This window comes from Falco biarmicus, chromosome 13 (assembly GCF_023638135.1).
Source record: "Falco biarmicus isolate bFalBia1 chromosome 13, bFalBia1.pri, whole genome shotgun sequence".
Lineage (NCBI taxonomy): Eukaryota > Metazoa > Chordata > Aves > Falconiformes > Falconidae > Falco > Falco biarmicus.
The window spans coordinates 26,164,965-26,189,168 of NC_079300.1; the positions used below are offsets into that span (position 1 = coordinate 26,164,965).

The window sequence follows — 24,204 nt, forward strand, 5'->3', positions numbered from 1 at the left end:
CGTGGGGCACAGCGGCCCCCGGCAGCGCTACAGGCTGGGGCAGGGGGCTGGGAAGGGCCCGGCGGGACAGGGCCTGGGGGGGCTGGCTGGGCCGGCTGGGCGGGAGCCCCCCGTGTGCCCAGGTGGCCAAGGCGGCCAGCAGCGGCCTGGCTCGTGTCCCAGGCCGTGTGGCCAGCAGGGCCGGGGCAGTGACCGTCCCCCGGCGCTCGGCACCGGTCCGGCCGCCCCTGACTCCTGGGCTCAGGGTTGGGCCCCTCAGGGCCAGAGGGACATGGAGGGGCTGGAGCGTGTCCGGAGACGGGAACGGGGCTGGGGAAGGGTCCAGAGCACAAGTGCTGTGAGGGGCGGCTGAGGGAGCTGGGGGGGTTCGGCCTGGGGAGGGGGAGGCTCAGGGGGGCCCGTATGGCTCCCTATGGCTGCCTGCCAGGGGCTGCAGGTGGGGGGGGGGGTCGGGCTCTGCTCCCAGGGAACAAGTGACAGGACAAGAGGAAACAGCCTCAGGTTGTGCCAGGGGAGGTTTAGACTGGATATTAGGCAAAAAATTTTCACAGAAAACATGGTCAGGCGTTGGAACAGGCTGCTCAGGGAGGTGGTGGGGTCACCATCCCTGGAGGTGTTTAGAAAACATGTAGATGTGGTGCTGAGCACCATGGTTTAGCGATGGACTTGGCAGTGCTGGGTTAACAGTTGGACTCAATGATCTCAAAGGTCTTTTCCAACCTAAATGGTTCTATGATTCCAAGATGAAAGGGCAAGCCAAAAGCAGGCTGCCTTGCTGCATTGCCCAGTTGGGTTGGGCTGCTCTGGAACCCAGAGGCACATGAACTTCAGCAAAGGTTTGAGTCACCATGATTCACCACGACTGCTGGTGTTCACTGTTGCAACCAGGAAAAAGTCCTTCCGGAGTCCCAGCGTGAAAGTGAAGGGCACAGTCAGGAAAGGGAAGAAGCAAAAAATACGGATTACTTAGTGGCTGCATTTTCAAAAGCAGCCAGGTGATTTGGGAGCCGAAGTTCCCATGAAGAGCATTGAGAATCATCTTTCTCATAGATGATTTTAAAGTGTTGCCATCCTGCTGTTCAAAAAATTGGCTTTTGTTCAACATGGGTGCCCTCAGGAAGCCCACTGTAACATCCACCTCCTTCAGCTGAAAAATCTGGCAGAAAAAGAGGGCCTACAGTGTTTTGAAATGCAAGTAGGCTTCCAGTTTATCAATATAAAAGCTGGGAGTTACTGCTGCGTTATCTGAGCCAAAAAATACTCAGTGGAGTGTTACACCAGTAATCTCAGGCTGTACTTAATGTGCACCATAGCAAGGGTTAAATGAACTGGAAAGCTCATAGAAAAATGCTCATACAGTGCAGTTTTTGTTTATGCTGAAATGTTCCCATATGTTTCAGTTAATGCAGAACATAATTGGGTCTGCCTTGGGATGGAGATATTTTTCTTACACGATTTATCCATTAATCGGGTGGGGGGGGAGTCCACTTCACCAGAAATGGCTTCCTTTCCGTTTTAGCCAAAAACCCACAGTGCAACATCTCCACCCTTCTCTCTTCCCCTTAGCGCGTTCATTCTCCTCTCCAAAATATTCCGCCTTTCTGCAGTGAAATAACCTGGTGGAACACTTTCAAACATGAGGTAAAATAGTTCTGCTCTAAATTAGCTTCCAGTTAATGTATTTCCTGGCTCAATTTGCTCAGCAGCTCACATTGCACATGGATGTTCCTAAATTGGAAAATGGTATGTGTAAAAGTTTTCTTGTGTTTTTGTGTGTATGTTGCTTCAAAGTCAGGATTTCTGGTTTTGATTTTAGTACCTCAAAGTAACAGGAATGAATTGTGCTTGACATTAATTACATCCTTCTGCCTGCTTTATTATTATTAGAATAAACAAGCTACTGATTTGAGGGAGGGAAAAGTCCACAAGGTGTTTGAGGTCTTTATTTCCTTTTCCTTTGGTAAACTTCCAGTAATTTAGCTTGTCTAATTTGCTGCTGGAAACCTGCTGCTGGGAGTGCTCATACCTGAGAGAGAATAAAATTAGTGAGCTGCAAGGAAAATTTCCGTAATGAGATGAGAAGCAGGGAAAAATTGGCTTTGTCTGTTTGCTTCTTGTGTGTGAATGTGCACAAAAAGCAGAAGGAATATTGATGGCCTGAAAGCAAGACAGTGAGCTACGCTTGAAACTGGATGCTCAGTGATGTTTGGTGGTATAATCAGTCTGTTAGACATTATGCCATGTCTCGGCACCAGGCGGACTATGCTGCATATACCTTCCGCTGCCCCTCCCCGCAGAGACAGAAGTCTTGTGGTGCTAACTGGTCTGCACTGGTGTGAGGCTGGGCACTTACAGCAGTGCGGTTGATGACTGAATTATCATCGCAGCAGAGGGGAACCCTGTTGCATCCTGGAGTCTTTATTGTGGCTCCCCAGTGTTACTTTAAAGGAATTGGAGTGGGTTTCTCCACATGCTACCACTGATCCCCTGGTGCTTTATTGGCCCACGGGAGCCCCTGCCAGCCCGTAAACTTAAGCCAACTTTTGTACTATTGCCATTTACTACTAGGCATAACGCAAATTTGGGATCAGTGGCATTTGGCAGCTACCTCTGGCCCTTTCTTGACCTGTACTATGCATTTCTTGGTTGTAGCCACAGATGTGCCGTAGTGCTTGGAGGCAGAGGAGGTCGGTGATTGGTCGTGTTTCACAGTGTACAAATGCTTTATACCAAATGACAGTCCCAGGAGCAATTATGTTGCTTGACTTTTTGAACCAGTGTGTTTCGAGTGTATCAAGACTGGTGCCACTTGTGAGAAAAAGCCCCCGTTCGATTTGAGAGAGATTCGTTTGTTTCACTAGAGTCCACCCTGAGAAGCAGCTGCCCTGGAAGAGGCTGTCTGAGTTCCTCCTTGTGCGTGCACAGTCGCACCCCTGCACGCAGGTACACAGATATTTTAGTGCAAGGTTGAGCTATTCATATGGGAAGAGTTCAGTAACTTCACTTGACATTTAGAGACAATGTAGTCTTAGTCCACTGGTTTTAGAAAGCTTCCTTTGTTCCTGTACAAACTCCCTTTCCAGATGTCTATTCTTAGTTCCACATCTTATTTGTAGTTAGCATTTGCTTACATTTAAAAATACCTATAAATAAGATTAGCAGACATGTGGGTCCACTGAGATTGCAGGTAGAATCCTATGTTAGCCCAGCAAATGCAGCCTGGTACTTGATCATCAAGCCACACCATCTTAAGCATCATTCCTTATTGCACTGGTTCTGTAAGCCAGAATATTTCCCTTCATATTTGCAAACTCTCTACATGCACTGTTTTCACCTTTGCACCATCACGTAGCTAACGAAGTGCCATTAGGGACAGAACATGGTTATCAAGCTTAATTAGCAATAGTTCTATTTATGAGACACAAGACAAAGTTGAGTTCAACTGACATGCTTGTAATTATGGTGACTGTAGTGCAAACAGTTGTAAAAATGTACTAATAATACCTGAAGTCAGCAGATGTGACACTGAATACACCAGAGAGTGAATCAATCTCTTGCTGAATTGCTGCATTTCGTAGCCCTGTGTGGGGGAGATCACAAGGAGCTTCTCTGCTGCCAGGGTGCTCCTGCTTGAGGAGCTTCACATTTTGTCTCTGGCTATTTACTGTTCCTTTTAATTAGCACGATTCCCTCTTGCCCGGCAGTCCCAATTGCTTAAATCTTTCCCTGTCTCTTTGTAGTCTGGTCCACTGCACCCATGTGCTTACAGCCCCTTAGGGTCATCCAAAATTTATATCATAGGAGAGAAATTGCCAGCTGAGAGAGAGAAGTGTAACTGTGCAGGAGGCTGAGTGATAAATGAGATTCTAGAAGGAGGGAGGGAGAGGATACTCGTTTTTAACAGCTTCTAGATATCCTAAAATAGACCAGAACTGGGCCACAGCGACCAGAAATCATGACTGCTCACTGATGAACAGAGGCATCACTGCTGTGAAAGAAGGAGGTTTGGCAGAGGACACCTCCTGCAGCTTTCGTGTAGTTACTAGAGCGAATGACTTGGAGCTGGAAGGGTCCTGGGTTCTGCTGCCAGAGCACTTGGAGTTAAGCAGAATGAGGTCAGCTTAATGTGGCGGAATTTTTCAGCTGGTCCGGTGGTTTTCCAGGGACCTGAGTCAAATTTTCTGAATGCATGAATCTGGCAATTCATAAATCTTTTGGCTTTTATAACCATCAGCCTCAAACAGTATAAAACCCACTTTGCATGTGCATGTGGACAGGAGGGAATGTAGGGTCAGTAGATGCCACATGAATGGACAGAGAGACTCTGGTGTTTTCATGGCAGAGCGCTGACTGAACCAAGTAAAAAGGCCTCACCTTTCTACTTAGGCTTTTATTTTCTGCCTTTTAGCTTCTTAGTGAATTAGCAGGGGAGAAGTGTTTAGTTTTCCTGGCTGCTGTTGAACAGTGGGGAGTCCCCAGTGCTTCTGCTGAAGGCAATGACATCAGCAGAGTCCCAGCTGACAAACCGGGCACGGACAGTTGAAATTGTGATAATGGCAAATAAGACGTAATTCTGGGGAGAAAACAGTATCTGGCTCCCTAAACAAGGCTTGACAATCACTTCTTTCACAAATTGTCCTTCCAAAGGATGTGTGTCACTCTGCTGAAGTGTAAGGTATGGGATATGTTGTTTTGTGGCAATCCCTTACAGCCTGATCCCTCCGTCATGCTAACAGGACACCTGCCTGGAGCATCCCACAGCTCTCCTCCTGCCCATCAAAACCACAGCCCAGGGTGGCTGGGGCACCCCTGGAGGTCAGGACTAACTGGTTATCCCACCTGGATAAGAGCTCCTGGATCTGACGGTATAGACATAGCCTAAGAGAACTGGTGAGGGCATAGAAAGAAAGCAAAGTAGCCCAAGCTGGTATTTTTCAAAAGCTCTTTCTTTGAACTTGAATTGGGAGGGGTCTGCATGTCCTCAATAAAACACACCTTCCCTTTTTTCAGGAAGGTGATACTGCCACCGGGGTCCTCGTTGTCCCTTTCTGAGAAAGGCCCAGCATTGAAACAACCTGGAGATAAAAGTTCCTACTTTACCTAGAGATTATTCTTCTAAATTAGGGTTTGGGCAGAAATGGCAGTATCACGTGTGATCGTTGTATTGTGTAATGGTGTAATTGGTTCTGTCTGCCCCTCTTCTGTGGTTATTAACTGGTTTTCTTTTCTGCTCTGCTCTTCTCACTGTTGCTGCTCCAGCGTGGGTCGTCAGCAGGGCAGCGTGTCCCTGCCCTGGCGTGAGTCCTCTGTGGGCCACAGTCCCTCAGGGATGTCCCTCCTTCGAAGAGTGTGTCTCCAGCCCCATGTCCCTCAGCAGTCTGTCCCTCCCTGTGTCTCCTCGGGCTTTTCTCCTTGTTTCCCCACATGTCCTCCCCTAGCAGTTGTCACTCTTTCATAAGAGAGCTCATATGCAGCGTTTTCTTTTGTCTTCAAGGAAGGCATTTGGCAGGCAGGCAGGTGAGGTGTGATCCAAAATCCCTAGGAGCCAGTGCAAATCTTTCCTTTGAGTTCAGCGAGCTTTGGATCATGCCATTATGGAACGAAGATTTGGCAGAAGAATGCATGGAGTAGTTGTGACTAAGAGTCAGGCAGAAAGATTTCAGCACACCAACAGTGGCTGGAACAGCTTAAGATGAGTGCGACAGGCCAGGCACGGGAAGGCAGACAGAATGGGAAACGTCAGCACTGGTGCCCAGAAAAACATCTGTAACGACAGCAGTTCTCCAGCCGAGTACAGGCATATTCGGTCTATTAAAAGTGACAGTTGACCTCTGAGGTGTTCAGCTTTCAGCTGGCAACAAGGCCAGGTATGTTTGTAATTCATCCGTATTAGTGGTAATCATTGGAAAAGTTCTTGTTTCCCACTTTGGAATTAAAGCAGATTTTTCAGTAAGACCTGCAAAAATCTTATCCACAGAAAGAAAAAGGAAAGGTAGGATCATAGTAGATGCAGGTCTAAAAATAAAACTTTTGGATGGTAACATACACAGCTAACTTCACCCCAGATACTCACCGAAAAGAGAATTAATCGTGTAATTTATAGCCAGAACACCCCCTCCTGCACAAGCTGGTTATAAAAGAGAAAATGTCTAATATTTTTAATTTTACCTCTTCAAAAGGGAAGCCTTTTGTTCTAAAACCAGATTGACCTGATGGTGAACTCAAGGCTGATACGTTTGATACTCTAATTTTGCAAGTTTAATGTAGCAAATTTAATCAGATTTAAACTTAACAAATTTAATCACAAGTCATTTCAAGCTCCTCTTTTCCTGCCTGCCTTCCTTGTCCTCCCTATCCTGACATCTGGATTATTCCGAGTTTTTCTCCCAGAATATTTTGCTACTCCTCAAGGCTTATACAGATGAGAATCAGTGTTTAGAGAAAATCTGTGTATTGACCAGGGATGAATAAAACTGCAGATGGAGCTATCTGTTGTCAGGGATAACCAGGAACTTTCTGATGAAGGGGAAGGGTAGTAAAATGTACTGCAGCTTCTTTGGGTTAAAAAATTGGAATGTGATTCATAAGTCTGCCATCCACCATCTTCAGTATCCAGTCTCAACTCACTTCAGCTTTTACAGGCTCTCAGATGATGAGAACGACACAAGGCACGTCTCTTTGTAAGGGACTTTTGGCATCCGATTTCTGTAAGTTGGCATCAGAAGCCTCATCCAGAGTTTTGTGTGTTTGAGGTATTAACGGGCATTTTGCTCTTAGATGCAAATAATTTCCCTTTTCTCTGAGACTGAGTACTCTATAAGGAAAAAAAACCCCACCATTTCTTTTAAATTCCTCACAAAATATAATCCCATAATTTTCCAGGTCACATGCACAACACAGGTATTGCGTGAAGTATGTTTGGGTTTTGCTATAAGTAACTTCAGCTCAGGCTGAATTCCAGGTTCCATTCAGGAAAGCGATCTCATATTGTAAGGGACTTAAGCATGTACTTTTCTGTTTTCTGGAGTGGTATTAAGGATTGGCCCAAAAATATGTCAATGAGGGGAATCTTCTTCCTATGTATTTGAAACACAATATAATATGTATGATACATGTTCCCATATAACAAGAAAAAATGTAGTTGCTATTCATCAGAATGAGGATCTGAGACTGCATTTCATTCTGATTTAGGAACATGTCCAGAATCGTGTCTAGAGTTGGGTTACTAGCGAACAGCTTTAGAATTGGAAGTTGGCGTTGAGTGTTTTCAGACCAGTGCAATTTCCTGTCCTCTTCCCTGTTTTTCCCTCTATTTTCTTCTTGCTTTTGGTTACAGTTACAATTTTTCTGACTAATCCTGTCACTGTGTTCTTGTTCACCGGAGGGATGACTGATGAGTCATGGAAGTCTTTCTGCAGCCCCTGCAGGAGCTCGCACCTCCCTACCCTCAGCTGTGAGGTGTTGCCAAGCTAGTGCTCACACAAGGAACATCCTGAAGCGGTGGGGTTGATATCTGAATTATTCTGGGCTTTCATGCTTTTGTCAAGGGGAGTCAGCTGCCTCACATTGGCTTCTAAAGCAAAATAAAACTGATGTCTCCGGTCCTTCAGTGACAAAGGAAAAATAAAGTTGACTGGGACATTTCACTGCCGGTGGAGCCGCACCTCCGCTGACTTCATTGGAATGAAGAGACACAGACAGCAGGAGCCTGCTCCTGCTCCTGCTCCTGCTCCTGCTCCTGCGTGTATCATCAGGGCCTCCTCGGCAGTGTGGGAGGGTGCCGGGCACCGCAGTTACATTTGCAGAGAGCCAGGAGCTAACGTTCATGTGGCACAAATAGCTGGAGTCTAAATCTGCTGGTTTCAAGCTGAATTACAGCTCTTCAGGGATGGTGCAGCTTCCCAGCGGCACGGAGGGAGAACAGGCGCTTCCATAATGCAGAGCACTCTGCCATAGATCGTAACCAGCTCACAAGAGTAAAATCCTGAAAGGGGTCCTGAAAACGTTTGCCTGACAGTCCAGACACAAGCATAGCTGTCTGTCTGAAAGACCAGTGCTGTCCTTTGATGTTTCTTGTGCTTGATTACGGGGGACTGTGCAGGAAAGGCAGGAAAGTCTCCATCTGTCAGAATTATTAAAAATATCTCTTTGAGAAGGAAGATCTTTACCCAGAGGAGGTGAACTTTGTCTTGCAGGATGGAGGAGACCAAAACCAGGCCTAACATACAGAAAGAGAAGGACTTCAGGAGGACAGATACGTGTCAGATCCAACAATAAACAGAAAATCCCAGTTATCTTTAATTAAGTCTCTTCCTGTCCAGTCTACAGGAAGTAGGTCCCATGGCAATTACAGAAAGGAAGTAAGCCAGTGCCTCCACTGTTAATTTAGTGTCCTTCTGGGACAGATGGAGAGTGCTGTTGTGCATCTGCCCTGCTATCAGGCTTTATCCCACAGGCAGGTTCTGGCTCTTCTCAGCACCTCCGAATGTGCCCTGAAGCCTTGTCCTGCAGCCAGGGGCACTGGAGCATCCCCCCCCCCCCCCCCCCCCCCCTGCAGAGAGACACAGGAGGCTGAGGCAGAGCAGGGACCCTGCCTGGAAGATGGGAACTGGGAGAAGTGCCTGCTCAGCCCCAGCTGGTGCCTGCTACCAAACAGCTGTCAAGCAGCAATGGAAAAACCATGCAGCGTCTGTTTTCCAGAGGAGAGTCGTGCTCGTGAGCCACGGTGCGCAAGGGCTAAAATCTCTTGGTTCAGACATATGTTGCAAGAAATGAGCAAAGCTAAAGTAAACTGTTTACACAGAGGTGAGCATCTGCTGATGGCTGATATACACAGGCAAAATGAGTCTCTGTTTGAAAATGGCCTCGTTTTGCCCTCGCCTGCCTTGTTTTTATATAGTGGAATAACTGACTCTTCAGCAAGGCAGAAGGCTCCGCTACTTAGGCTTCCACAGTGCATTTTCTCTTCCAAACAACGTTTGCTGCCCCAAGAGCCTAATTATCACCTAAGAGATGTTAACAGACAGATCATTGAAACTTCCAAAAGGTTTTGATCAAATACAAGCAAGATGTAGTTTGTATTTTGCTGCCCTGTATTCCAGGAGCAGCTGGTCTCCTGAGGTAGTAAAGTGTGGACTAAGTTAATGAATTTAAATATGCTTCTGTTAGATCTTTTAATCATGAATGTAATTGCATCTGGTAGTCTTTTTAATTTTTAAATATAGAGTATGTGATTGGATTTCTTTTTTTTTCTTTCTTTCTTTTTCTTTTTCAAATCTATTGCTACTGTTCCTCCCTTCAGGGAATTCTCCAGAAGGAAGACCTTGTCTTCCCGGAGTGAGCATTGTGAATCTTTACTGTACTGATTCTTTCAAAATTAATTTTCTGTATTAGCAATCCCTTTTTGTCCCTTCCTACAACTGCTTCTGCCTTTGTTATGTCTGGCATAAGGAGGATACACATGTAGTAACAGGTACACCAAGCCCAAGTGTGGAGTGGGAGGAATTTACCTTTGGTTTTCTCTGTCTCTGATACATGCCTTTCATTACAGCTCTGGCACTGGGCTCTAGGCTGACTGGAATAACAGGATGCACAACAAGCATCAGCCCCGCTTCTCAGAAAGACTAACACGGGGAATTTGAACCCCAATACCTGTGTCCCACAGCCTTCCCACAACCAGCTGAGAGATGTCGCTTTTCTGTGTTTGAGCTAATTGGTAATAAAAAACATCATCAGGCTAAACGGAGCAAACAAAGGAAGCGGTGCTGGCAGTTCCTGTGATGCTGAAAGCTTTCCAGATCTCTTGCTTTTGCACACACCCTTTCTTTGGGATGAAAAAATTAACTATGCCAAGCTGAGATCCCACAAAGTATCCAAAGAAACAGATAGCAATGACCCTGCTACCCTCCAGCTCCCATTGGCAAAATTCTCAAAGAAAAGATAGATTCTTATGTGAAGAGGCAGTCGGGGGATTGAGCAGCCCAGGGCTGTGGGATATGGAGCCTCATATCACAAGAGCACCAGCCCTCATCCATCCCAGGTTGGTAGTGACAGAAAGCCTCCCAAAGCTCAGCGGTTTGCTCAAGTACCTGCAAGACCTAGCGGGCTCAGCCAAGCAGATCCGGTTGGGCAGAGACTTACACAGCATGCTCTAGGGGTGTAGATTGCTACATTCTTACTGCAAAATTTACCTAACACAAGAAACTTTTTTCTCTGGGGTAATTGTTTTGACAGAGAGACTAAGCACATGCCTGCATTCAAAATGTGGTTATTTCAGTAGAGCCGTGCTGATAAACCCCTTTTGGAAGAGAATTCACACGGGCAAGCATTCCTCTGTCTCTATAACTTAACCCATTTCCCTGGACAGAGTAAGTTATACCCACGACTGTATATATAGCTACCCACAACTTTTTGCTGGCATTGCTATTTGGCTGACAAGGTTCTTTTATTATTTACTTCTCGCAGTACAGCTCTGCCAGCAAAACTTTTCCATGTAACCTAAGCCTGTGAGGGAGAAAACTCCTGAGGTGACTACAAAACGTCACCTCCGAAAAATTTTCTCTTTGTTTTGGGGCCGTTTTGGGGCGTTTCCAGTTTTTTCCCGGGTTTTGGTGGATTTTTTATATTTTTTGAACACCTTCGTAGTCAAGCCTGAGGCAGAGACTTAAGCAAAAGGCTCTATACGTACAGAATTGTAATCTCACAATACAAGCCCCAGTGTGCAACATCCCCTGCAGGCCAGGGGGCACTTTGTGTGCAGAGTCTGTGCAAGCAGTGAATACGCACCGTTAAACTGGAAATGCCAATACCAGTGGCAAGTACTGGAAGTCCCTCTGGAAAGAAAGTGGAGCATGCAGGGAACTGCCTTGGGAGGATGCACTTGTGTCAACCCTTGTACTTGGTTATGCCACCCCATCGGAGGCTGCAGCTGGCACCCAGGTGGGGTGACTTCAGTGCAGCATGGGGGGCTGGCGGGTGGCACCTTGGCATCACCGCCGCCAGCCCCAGTACGGAAAGGGAAATATTCACTATTAATGATTCTTGTCGTCGTCCTCCCCCACCAACCCAATTAAATGAAATTATACTTGTGGCCTGAGTGCGTAAGACATAACAGATCCTACAGGAAGAAAACTATTGCCATGCGGAGAGCTGTCCCTCCCTGGGGGCAGCGTGTCCCCTGCCAGTGGCACTCGGCAGCAGGCTGGGACCATCCAGCCCCACAGCCAGGCTGGCTCTCAGGGAGAGCTGCGTTTTCCCGTTGTGCTGAGATGCTGGGGTGTTCCCAGGCCGCAGTGGCAGCAGGAGGAATAGTCCTGCTGTGCACTGTCTTTGGAGAGATGCAGAGGGGTTTTTGGAGTTGAAAGGAGTGCTTTAGGGAACATGTGCACTTTTAAGCACATAATTAGACTTATCTTCAGTAGAGCTGCAGAAAAGCTTGGTTGCCTTTCAGCTGGCTAGGCCACCTCCAGAGTCCTTCAGATGGAAGGCAAGGCACTAACACTGGCCTGTATTTAAAAAAAAAAAAAAAAAAAAAAAAAGTCTCTCAAGGATTTATTAATAAAAAAACTGCTTTTCAAAATCACATTCAACACATTGCCGCTTTTCTGGTAGTCCTAAGTGCTTCTGCTGGGCACAGGGCAAGGGATCTCCTTTAATACCCTTGGAAGCAGCAGAACCATGGTTTGTTAGGGTGTGATATCCCTTCTACGCAGTCCAGGGGTCCTGTCCCAGCAAAATACCCACTTGATATTTCATTGGACTTTACATTCACTTGGATTTGCTAACTCTTTCACCCTCATAATGTACTGCTCTGAGGGATCACCCAGCATCTGAAGTTCTGAAGACTCAGATGTCCCTCCAAAGACCCAAACCATGAGTCTGATTTGTGGATTCCTGTAATGAAAAATAGCTTTGCTATTCCTTGCACCTCTCTGGCAGCGCCTGGGCCAGGTCACTGTCAGAGGCAGGGTGCTGGCTGGCCTAGGCGGATCAGGGACGGATTTGGAGCAGACCTTTCCAGCACTGCTCAGCTAATGAACTTTGCAGTCTTTGTTAGCTTCCTCCGTATGGTGATTCCCTTAGGAGAGGGATTGTTTCTGTGGCCTAGCCCATCACTTTGACAGTTCCTGCTGGGTATTTCTGTACGCCAGCTTTAAATGAACTGTGGCTGCTGAGGCTGGCAGAGAGTACTAGTGCTGCTGGTATAAAATACCTGCACCTTGTACTGTGCATATTGTGCATTTTCCTTTTCTTTTAAGAAACACCATGACCACAAGTGTTAATTGCAGGTCAGCTCATACTGTGTTGCTTTCAGGCTCAAGCAAAAGAAGTGGAAACCAAGAATTCACCTTCTGTTTTCAGATCAGTAATAGGTGAACAAAGTGAGTAGTGATGCCCATGAAGTCTCCAGTTGTGCTGCCAAGAAGGGCTGGTATGGGTCACAGTGACAGCATAACGAGTAGCACCTTCTTCAGCAGGCTGCAGCCCGTCCCACCTGCCTCAGCACAGCTTCTGGGGTGCTCCTAAGAGCAAACTGGGAGCGTGTCCTTAGGTCTGACCCTGGAAGCTGTACCACCTGCAGAATGCACTGCAGCACTGGTTTCTTGATGCTGGCGCGGCCTCTGTGAGATCAGCTGCTTTTTGCTACATACCCTTTGATGGATTCGTTGCGTATGGCTTTTAGTAATGTCTTGATTTCTCAGGAAATAAAGTGTTTTAGACAAGAAGCCAGGCATCTTGTTACTCCTGCCAACTGGCAAGGGACGTGCGTGTGTATATGCATATAGCTATTTGGTGTTTAATAATTGAACCTGGATGTATCAAGGTTGGCAGCACGTCTTTCAGCTTTGAAGACAGGGCATTGTTATAGGAAAATGGGATGTTTTCCTGTGCTGAAGACAGATTTTTCTTCCCCAACTAATCCTGGTGTCTGCAGCTGCTGTCTAGATATCACCTCCTAAAAGGCAGGGAATGAACTTCTGAACATCTGTAACAGCTACGTTAAGTGGCGTGGTTTATTGTAGAATTATGGATGATGATGGCTGGATTACTAAATTGTAAATCAATCAAAGGCATTCTGATGATATTCTAAACCATGAGAGAGAGGCTCATGCAGGAAGAGACAGTGATTTATTGCACCAACTGGTAACACATTCATCCCCAGTCATTTTTATTTATCATTATTTTGAAAAGATTTCAACCCTTCATAAAAGTGAATAAAAAAAGAATCTGTAATGATGATAAATTTTTGCTGTAATGAAAATTGACACTCCTGCACTGTGATTTCTGGTGCTAGGAAAGTGGAGAATAAGGAACTTAAGACACACAAACTTCACAAAAAAATTAGTTGAACAATTGCCTTTGTTTAACTGCCTTTTACGAGCACATGAAGGGAGCTTTTTCCTTTTTATTTTTAAATCTACTGCTATGAAAGTCTCTCACACTAGCTGTAGTTTTAAACCATTGGTACCCAGGATTTTGAATGCTTAGCAAGTCATCCATTTCCAAGGCATTAGCAACACAGACAGGATTTATTTCAATCTCTGCAGTTGATTCTTTGATCCCAGGCTTGCTTAAGTGCATTCCAGTGCAATTAATTAGAAAAACAGTATAAGGCAGTGGCAACTCCAAGTGATCTTAAATGTAAAAGTGACTGATTAGTAGCTCTGCTTTCTTGAGGATTATCTATTTGTTGCTTGACAGCATCTGCTATTCCTGAGCGAGGGAGAGTCAGTTAATTGAGAAGAGGGAGCTTTGGTACTCTTTGTTAAGTCACTAATATGACTATTCACGAGAAAAGCGGCAGTGTGGGAACCTCTCCCAGCACTAATTTTAAGAAGAAACTGGGTAAATGGAAGTAGGGCGTATCTCGTGCCGTTAGGTATATGGCAGTATGTAGTTCACACTGGTTTGCTTTGCTGGGCAGTAGTTGGTCCCTTTCACTAGCAGCCCTGCGTGGCTCACTGGGGGGCTCTTCAGGAACCAGTCCCTGCAACAGCTTGCGCTGTGGCTGCCTCCAGGAATGGGTTGTGCTGCTCTTTGTGGTTTTCTTCCTTGGGATGTCTTGTTTCTTGATGTGCCCGGGCCAGTTGAAAGCTATAATGTTTACTTATATGCCCAGGACATGTCAATCTAGTTTCAAAATTCTGTGAATCTCAGTTCTGTTTCCTGAGCCTTCCCCCTCCGATCAATAAAAGTAGCCATCCATCAATTTTTGATTGGAACAAGATTGATCCACGAGCAACTCACGGGTGTCTGTATGGCAGCTGCAGCTGCCTGACACAAATATTGCAACCCTTTTGGCTGAGGCAGGCAGTTGCCAAGGAATTCAATTGTCCTGCATAAGCGATCAATATCTGCTCCTCTGACTACTCTTGCTCCCTTAATCTTTCTGTATGGTTTCTTTATAATTTAATCTTCTTCAAGGAGACATACTTCCCATCTGTCATGCTGTTACACTTTTCTTGAATCTTTCTTGAATCTCATTGCCAGTGGAGCTCCTGTGATTCACAAGACAAGCTGGCTTACCATTCAAAAGAAAATGCAAATTCCAGCCTATCTGCTTTGTTTGCAGCTCATTTGGATAAATATCTTTGCATATTGCATAGTTAGTTCTGCTTTGTCTTTGCGCTATTTCAACTTGCTTCTGATTTTCTTTTTTCTGTGTCGCAATATCCCCGTTCTTTCTTCTGCATCCTGAAGTGAGCAGGAATCAGATGCAGAAATCCTGCTTTATTAGGTAAAATATGCACTCATTTTATTCATTGTATGCATCTTGACCCCTGGAGAGGCTGAATCCCTGGCATTCTCTCTCTTCCCAGGGCAAAGACAGTACAAAGCTGTGCAGATTTCCGTGCAGAACCAGTGCATCTCAGTCCTGATGATGAGGGGGAGACTTGAAAGTTCGGGCTCCCTGATAACATGGTAGCCTGCACTGGCAGTTTGTTAAGGGACAGCACTTATCCCCTGGAGCTAGAATGACACCCCAAATGTTTTCCACTTGAACTGTCTAGTTCTGGGGTGAAAACGGCTGTCTTACATTACCTATCTAATGCAAATTGGTCTCTGACACAGAGATGAAAAGTTCAGTGTCTCATTGCAAATGTCTTGGTACTCTTCAGGGGTTGATTTGTTTCTTGCTTGACTCTAATGCAGCTAACATACAGGGAGAAACTGAAAAAAAAATAGGGGCTACAGTACTCTTCCAGCAAATATTGTATAGTAAATATGGCTGTAATGTGTTACAAAAGTCTGTGTTTTGTGTAATGCTAAAATCAGTAAAAATGAAGGTCTCTGTGATAGAGCAAATAAGTGAGGGGAGTGAAAATTTTTCTTATGGGGAACAGCAGGTTTTTTACATCCTGAAATTTCCAACCTTGGTGACAGCAGGGGCAATAATAAAAGCAAAAGAATGCAAAGAATAGGCATGGGTTGCAGTCCACATTTCTACCGTCTGTCCTCTGCCAGCACTGATGTAATCCTTCTGGCAGTGAAACTTTCCATTGCAGTCTGTCAGCATTCAGATGTGCTATTGATTAGTCGGTTTACTAAGGTCACTTAGGAATCACAACAAACCTCCTGGAACCTGGGAAAGGTAATAAATCAAAGGTACTTGATTTGTAACTTGCCGTCATTTTTGGTGCCTTGCTTCAGTAGAAGACAGCAGTCAACACTTCCTAAAGCGCTTGATATAAGGAAGGTTATGATGGCAAAAGAAAGCACTTGTTTATAAATGGTGTGAGTAACATAAGCTTTTAATGGGTCCTAGAGGAGTCCAAGGCTCCAGAGGGCTCTGGAATGCCTTCTTCTCCACCCCCAACTGCTCCCCTCTCCCTGACCCCCACTTTTTTTTCCCAGCCCTTTGGCCAATTTTCATCACATCTGTCATTTTGAAAAATGAACTGGTGGCTCACTCCTAAGGTTCGTAACATGTTGTGTATCTTTTTTTAGATTAACTTGTTTGCAAGAGACAATGCAACAGGAAATTCTTGTGCTTACACAGCAGCTCAATTCTCTTGAAAAGCAGAGATGTTAAAACTCATAGTCTGTGTGTATTCTGCTAATTGGGTATAAAACAGTCATGAGACACAAGGGTGACAGGAGCATAGTTGTTGCCTGGGTAAAAGCCCGTTAGTAGTGTATTGCTAACAAATCTGAACTGGGGCGGAGTGTGTAACAGCCTATGATGAGCACAGCAAGTATCAGTAGTGCACAACACAGACACAAGGTAAAAGGATACCCTCATTTCATCTATGGAGATAATGATCCTGAAAGTGTCCATTTCTGATGGTTTCAGAGGAATTAATAACCAACCATACCCATCTCGATGCTGTATTTGATTCCAAAGATGAAATGCTCCCTTGCGTTACCATGTATGGCTCCTCCACATGGAACAGTCTGTAGCATCCCACCACTCCCAAGCTGGGTGTCAAGGCTGCACGTGTCCTCCCAACTTTTTAAGAAACCACAGTTTCACCCATCTGCCCTGCGGGCTGACGTGCATCCTTTGTACCTCCACTCCATCTCTGCAGCCTTTGCCAGTATAATGCAGAAGGAGTATCTATGTAAAAAGGAATATCTACGTAATAGTATTCCAACTATTGCTTTGTAGACCTACCTTTCTTTGTAGGTCAACTTTAAATAGAGACATCTCACACCGTGCTGTTCCTGCACTGCAGCCGCTGTGTGTGCAGGGGCACGTGCAGACATTGCCACTCCTGCAAATTCCAGAATCAAGGCTGGATTGCTGCAGGGTGTCCGGATCGAGCACACAGATTGATCTTTTCCTTGGTGTCATGTCTGCAGGATTCTTCACCACCAGGCTGGAGAAGGCCTTTGCAACTGTGTTTGATTCTGTCCGGTGTTTTTAAAGCTGTGACTTGGAGCCCATGCATGTCTTGGAAACACCAAAAGGGGAGCTTTTGTTTCAAGTTGTGCTGAGTGGCCGGCAGGGTGGTTGATCTTCGTGTGAAATGCCTGAGCTGATGCTTGCTCTTTTGTGTCCTTCTTCATTGTCTGCTTCTGTTACCTCTTCTACTGCCTTGGCAAGACAGGTGTGTTGTGTTTGGTACACGCAGGTACACACACGCACAAGCTTCACACTCCCTGGCAGGCACTGCAATGCTGACAGCACTGACCAGTCATTGTGTGATGAAAGGCTGCATCACCAGGATTGTGAAGAATTCAAAATCCTCCACATTTTTTGAAATACACAGGGAGAAAAGAGAGATGTGACTCTTCATGCATGCCTACTCACAGTTAAATTAGGGTTTCTTTTTAACTCAGGGTTAAATAGTCCTAGTATTTTTAAGTGTATCTTTAATGAATATAACACATTTTAATTCCTACTAGAAGACAGAAATATGTAATAGATTCTGACTCTACATCTATTTAAATCCAAAAGATCAGACCTAAGTAATCTCAGGTTCATTTACACTCTGAAATCTGGTACAGACCTACTTACGACTTCAGCCGGTGTTGTAGCTGCTGGAATTAGAGTTGACTCTGTTTTTCCATTTTTAATCTGTTCTTCCCCAAGAGGTTTTTAGACTAGAATAGTTCAGGTGGAAGGGACCTGCAGCGATCATCTAGTCCAGCTGCAGTTCTCCTGGGCAGGAACTGTGAACTGGAAGGGCAGCAGATAAGGCTGCAGCCCTAAAGCTATATAAGTGTTGCCAGCTCTAGAAATGTGCTTTACTCAGGGGCTGCTGGTGCTCACACCCCATCCTGTGTTTCAGAGGAGTTAGACAAGTCGTGTCCGCAAGGATACACAGCTCCGAGCACCCAGCAGGCACTCAGGCACTGGGCTGCTAGGCCAGGGTCTTCCACAGACTCCAGAATACACTTGGAAACCCCTTTCTTGGGAATGGAGGAATACATTTTGTGTTAAACTGCATTTATGCTCCCCTGGGAGAGCGGCCCTTTTCACTCCCCCGTTGCCCCACGGAGGGGCTGGGGGTGCAGATCAGGTTTCTGTGGTTTCTGGGAGCTGGTGTGACATGTGAGACTCCGCATGGCATATGCCCGAGGTTAGGGTAAGCAGGCGCGTGGTTTCTGGAGCACCCCCACACTGCCTGGCATTCATACAGCAGTTTTTTGTTCAAACTCTCAAAAACAGAGCCAGGTTGTGAAAGGGAGTCGCCCCCCCACACCTCTGCTCCGTAGCTGGACTGAAACACTGGGTTTTCCCTGCTGAAACCCACCTTTGTGTATGTAGAAACCTCCCCACTGGATTGCATCCTGCCAAGAGAGCCTGAGAGTTTAATTTGTCCATTTGGAAGGAAAGCACGTCCATTTGTCCGTAGTACCAGAGTCTTACCGCTGCATCGGGAGCTGGCCCATGGGGAAATCAGACCCTAGGCAGGGTCCCTGAGCGGTGGTCTGGAGGGTGAGCAGAGCCCGTGTAAAGGTGGGTTCTTAACATTTCAGAACATCATATCTTTTCATGCAGGAGAGTCCCAAGAGCAGAGACCATCAGGCCAAATGAACACAACTGCAAAACAAACGCAGTTACCAAAGCAAACACGGGCTTGTTGTAGACACCCCCCACCCCCCCTTGTTTACTGGAACAGAAAAACCTTGTATGTGTTTACGCAGTCCGAGTCCTGGCGGCTTGGCTTTGCTGTTCAGTTTCTTGGCTTTTGGTGTTTTCTGTGGCAACCTTTATTTAAACATAGGGAACAGAAGAGGTTTGTTTATTTTTATTTGGGTTTTTTTGTTTGGGGTTTTCTTTTTCTCTGACTTTTAAAAGGCTGAAGAGTTTATTGTGTGTGAAATGCAGGAAGAGTCTAAATGAACACCAGATGAGAGGAAATAGACTGAGGAGAATTAGGGCTATTTGCTACCAAAGGAAGTAATCATTGTACATATATTAAATTCCGATCTCTAACTGAGGGTTTGTTTTGTTATGCAAGAAATGTGACGGTGGAGGAAAAGGGAAATCTGTGGAGCCTTCCCAAGGCCGGGCTTTACAAGCGGGAAGCAGGTTTGGTGTGGCGGTGGCGAGCGAGGCAGGAGGCAGCTCCCACTGAAGCGAGCGGTGGGGTGAGCTGGAGAGCGTTCTGCACCCCAGAGGTCCCCACCACCGCAGAAGGTCATTTTGTGGCTTTGTACAGAAGGGTAGAACAGTTTTTCATACACCTCTTATTTGTAGGTAACATTCAGTATGACTTTCTAATGAGGATATAAATTCCTGATAAACTTCCACCTGCCACGCTCTCAGCTCATCCATCACTGGAGACACCTGACTCACCTTTACACGTACCTGTAAGTCACTGCAGGAACAGCTCCGTCAGGATACGCTGGCCGTCTGCAGTGGGGATAACCGTTACCTAATAATCCCCCTTAACTGCCTCTAGGAGGGGAGGGTCACAGTATGGGTGCTGGCTGCTCCGGTGCTTCCCGGGGTCCCTGCGGGCTGACGGCAGGGTGGGTGCACGTTTCCATGTCGCTGGTGGGAGGCAAAGCGCTGGGCGTTTTGGTGATAAACTCTGTAAGGTGAGAGCCAGGATGAATCGGATAAGGACCCTCACCAATGATCTGAGGAGTGCGTAATACATGGGTTTGGCTTACAAAGATGCCTTAACACAGCCACCGGTTTGCATTACTACTTCTCTTAAACAAAACAGTGTTTCTCATTCCTACAAGCTGGCAGACACCCTGTTCAGTTCAGTTAATTCAGCAAGGACATAGATTTTTTTTATTATTTTTTTCTTCAGCTGTAGAAAAATTGTAGCCTGGGGGCATGTTGCTTTGACAGATTGGGGTTATACGGTTGAAGCTGACCTATGCAGCTTCCTTCCCCTTCCCCCTCCTGGCAGGTGGGATGAAGCATTTCTGTTTGGAAGTGGCTATCCTTATTTTGCTCTTTATCTGATGGAAGGCCACCACCACCACAGTAGTCAAGACGGACTTGTTATAGATTTTGCTTTTCCTGTGAGGGATGCTTGAAAGCTCGGTGAAGAACCTGTAGAAATAAAAAATAACATATTTTGTCCGTGTGGGAGGGAAGCATTTAATCACAGCGAAGAATAGGGGATTGCACAGTCAAATAAGCAGTTCTTGGCAGATTTTAGAGACCAGCAGTGGGAAGTAAGAAGGGTATATCAAATAGGAGTGTAGGAAAGCATAAATGGAAATGAACTGAAGAGAGATAATAGAATCATATTTAGAATCTGTCACTTTCTCAGAATTATGTTGACTGGTTATTAGCAAAAGAGAAGGAATTGTTTTTTTAGAGGAAGAGGGGTTTCGTTTCCCCTTCATTAGCTGAGGAACCTGCTGACAGGAATTAAGGCAGAATATTACTAAATGGGGGCTTCAGCCACTCCCTCACGTCTGCAAGAAAGGGGTTTTTTTTAACCCAGATCTCCTCAGTGACTGCATTTGCAGCATGGCCCTGAAAAAAAAAAAAAAAAAGAAAAGAAAAGAAAATAAACAAAAAAACCTCTCTGCTGGCAAAACTAAGGCTGCTTTGTGCTGCTATGTGAGAATGGGAAGGAGAGGGCTGGGATGGGAGTCCTGTAGGGCAACAGTGCCCCTGATGCCTGTGTCATGAAAATATGCCTCAAGTTAACTATTGTCCTCTGACCTCAATCCATGCTGAAACAGGGGCTTTGCATAATCATTGAAGGAGACAGTTCCTGCTCCAAAAGATGTTATGTTTTGAATTGCCAAAATAGACAAAGGAGACATTGTCAGCCCTTCACACATGGGAAAGGGAGGCAGAGAGAGAGAGATTTGTCTGGGGCACGCAGGCTAATTTTGACAGAAGGGGGACTTTCACTGAAGTTTCCTGAATTCATTTGTGTACCGCAGCCACAAGCTTGCCCTACCTTTCTAATACTGGATTTTGTTCTCTGAAACTTCAGTTCCAATACAGGGTTGTTTATCAAAAACATGATTTCACTGTGCTCTGTTTAATAAATACGCTAGCGGTTCTTTCCTCAGACAGAACCTGCAGCTTGCATGCAGATCCAAGTTGCAGCACTGAAGTTGCAAATGCCCCAGGAGGCTTCAGGTGGATTGGGTCTGCCAGGGACAGTAACGCAGGGCAAGGCAGAGGTGTGACTTCAGCTTCTGCTTTTCTTTGTCCTCTTGGGGATCACAACCCCATGGATATGTGGAAGGGGAGTCTGCAGGAGTAGTAATGCTGTTCTTCCCAGCTTCACATGGGAAGAAAAAGAAAAGAAATGCCTTACTAACTAGAATGTCCATTTTTCTTGCTCAAGCTTGTTAACTCCAGGAAGGCCAGTGAGACTTGGCATTGCATGACCAAACCGGGGCTATTTGGGTTTTTTATGAGGAAGCATTGAGTGGAACCATCTGGGCTAGGAGAAGACCACGCTTCTGAAATGAGCCTTTAGGAATACTTAAGTTAAGTAGCTGTCTGGGGCACCATGCTGAAAGGAAGGGCACTCACAGCTGCATGTATTTTATGGGTTTATTTTATCTCTGATGACAAAGGAGAACTTACTAGTCATGCAGTTCCTCATAAATTTCAAGCCACTGCTGACAAGTGGCACTGCCTGTGTTCTCAACCACACTGGCGCAAAGTTCCCCCAACCTCTCGGCTCACAGTGTTAATACCAATGATGCTAATGGATGATGCTTTCCAGAGAGATCTAACTTTCCTCTGAACATAAAGGCAATCCCCAAGTCACAGTTTGAGAATGGAAACTTCAGTATCTTAAGTACCTTGGGTGAATACTTCCATGGTCATTCATCTAATATCAAAGTGGCTCATCTCTCTGGTTCCTGGAGCCCCCGTCTTCCTAAAGGTGTGCTGTTCACTCCGCTGAGAGCCGAGGGAATCTGCACCTCTGAAGCTAATATCCTTCCAGAAAGCTAAATACAGGTTTGGGAGCATACCTTTCTGTATGCCAGCAATGCATCTCAGCTTGGGTGGTTTAAACTACCCTTTTGCACTGCAGTCTCTGGTTGGTTGGTTGTTGGTTTGTTTGGGTTTTTTTATTTATGCTTCCATTGGGGCAGCTTCCTAAAGTACCTCCAGGGGCCTTTATTCCAGCTTCCAAAGGTACATCTTTTTTCAGTGTTAGGAGGCAAGCTCCTTTCCTTCAAGTGCTTTTCTTTGTGACAGACCCAGAAGGTGGCACATCAAATCCAGTACAATTTCAAAAAATGTGCCATGCTTTCCTGTGGTTTCTATTCATTGAGATGAATCTTGGCGAGAGATTGCTCGTGGTAGAATACTGACCACTGTATGGCCTCAACTAAGATAACAGCTCTTATAGTCCAGGTGTGAAGAAAGAAACACTTGCTCCTTATCCCTTTTTCAGTCCTTGTCCTTTTCAAGTTGTCTTCGTTTCAATGGACCCTAGAAGCTTTGCATGATGGTGGCAGGGGGTGAGGAGAGACTGGACTCAGGCTTACAGGAATCAGATTCCTGCAAACTCTTGCCACAGACACCCATGTGACTTTATGCACATCATTTAGTATAATTTTATATTCCCCTATCTACAAAATACAAATGCTAATTCTTCTTATTTTCCTTATGCATACTTGTACAGACTGCAGGTTTGGACAGGAATCAGCTCCTCCTGTGTCTTTGGATACCTCACAAATGAGTCCCTGATCTTAGGTGAAACTTCTAGTTGCTTCTGTATGCCACATAATAATAATTGACTTCAACCTGCTTCAGCAAAAAATGCAACCTTTGGATTACATTGGTGTAAATAAAAAGTCCACTACAGTTCACAAGTCAAAAAATGCTGCTAGTGTTTAGCATCAATGTCTGTCACTTGAACATCTGGCATTCATCATTGCTTTCCTTTTCCTTCCACTGTCATATTTTATCCCCATCTGTTAGAGGTTTCTTAGCACTGTCTGTATAAATCATAGCTACATCTCAGTCTGGGTAGTTGAATCTTTACAGGCTGCAATGTAAATGAAGGAAAAAGAGGTAAATATAAGGGAAGTGTTTTTCATATGCACTCTGCTCCACTTCCTTCACCCCTCTCCCTCTACACGGTACTAGACAGTACTACTAGACAGTGTGATACCTTTGCTATGAAGAGAGATGGAAAGGTTTCCAAAAATAGCAAATGGTTTTACCAGCCCTAGTTCTGAAGGCAGAAGGCACGAGAGGAGCTGGAGTGGACACCCATTGCCATTGTTGGAAAGACCAAAATTTACCGCTTTGGAAGAACCTTTAGCAAGTTAGCAATAAATTGGGAAAGCAAATATTCCTTAAAATCAGACTGCCCAGGCAATGTCTTTGATATATTTTCTTAAAACTAAATTACTCTTATTGCAGTAATATAGGTTACTGCTAGGAATAATAATATTGAAGGTGCTAGGAAAATATGGGGGTGTTAATATTAGCCAAAGCAGAATTTTTTTCACTTTTTTTTTTTTCCTCAACAAACTGTGCTGTGCCCTCGCAATGACCGGCACATTCAGCTCTCCCAAGCCGTGCTGGCAGGGCAGCAAGCCATAGCAGCATTCCAAAGATCCATTTCTGGTGGGGAAATGAATCCGCCGCTACCCCTATGTGAAACATTTCCAGTAGCGTGTGTGTGTTACCCTGCCAAAGCCAGGTGCTCCTGTTTGGGCACAGTGTCACACAGCGCCGTGCAGCGGGAGCACGTGTGGATTTAATTCCTTGCCAGCTTTAGCAGCTAGAGAAGATACTTCTTTGTTCTAGAAGCACTCAGAGACAGCATAGTCCCAAACTACTGGAAGTTAGGGAAAAAATGCCTATCCTTTGTCTGGAGAGGGTTGTTGCAGACCACCATCGCTATCAATCCCAGAACTTTATCCAGGCTCGGGGTGGGTCTCTTTGTACCAGACAGCTGTCATATTTTCAGTTCAAGGGACAGCTTGTATTGTTGGGGACTTCATTATACTTGGAACAGCAAGAACACCCCATGTCACTTTGTGTGTTCCTCCTGATTGTCTCGCTTTTTCCTCCTGTTGGGTCTCATGTGTCAGAAGTGTGTCTTAAGTTTTTTTGAGTTGATAGCAGATTAGCTGAAATAAGAATAAATTATTGTTACCATTGCTGGTTGTCAACTCATGCCTTCTCTAGCATATTGCATTCCTGCTTTCCCGTTATTTTTCACTTATGCTCCTGTGGTGTTACCATGCTACTCACTGCAGACTCCCACTTTTCAGCTTGGCAGCCAGATCAATCAAGCAGTAGGTGTCCTGGCCAGCATCTGCATGAAGTGAAAATGATGGGTGCAG

General features: G+C 45.5%; 1 protein-coding gene across 1 annotated transcript in view; it reads left to right on the plus strand.

The window, feature by feature from the left end:
• Window positions 1-24,204, plus strand: part of HS6ST1 (heparan sulfate 6-O-sulfotransferase 1) — a 201,911-nt gene that overhangs the window by 170,380 nt on the left and 7,327 nt on the right. The window lies entirely within an intron of this gene.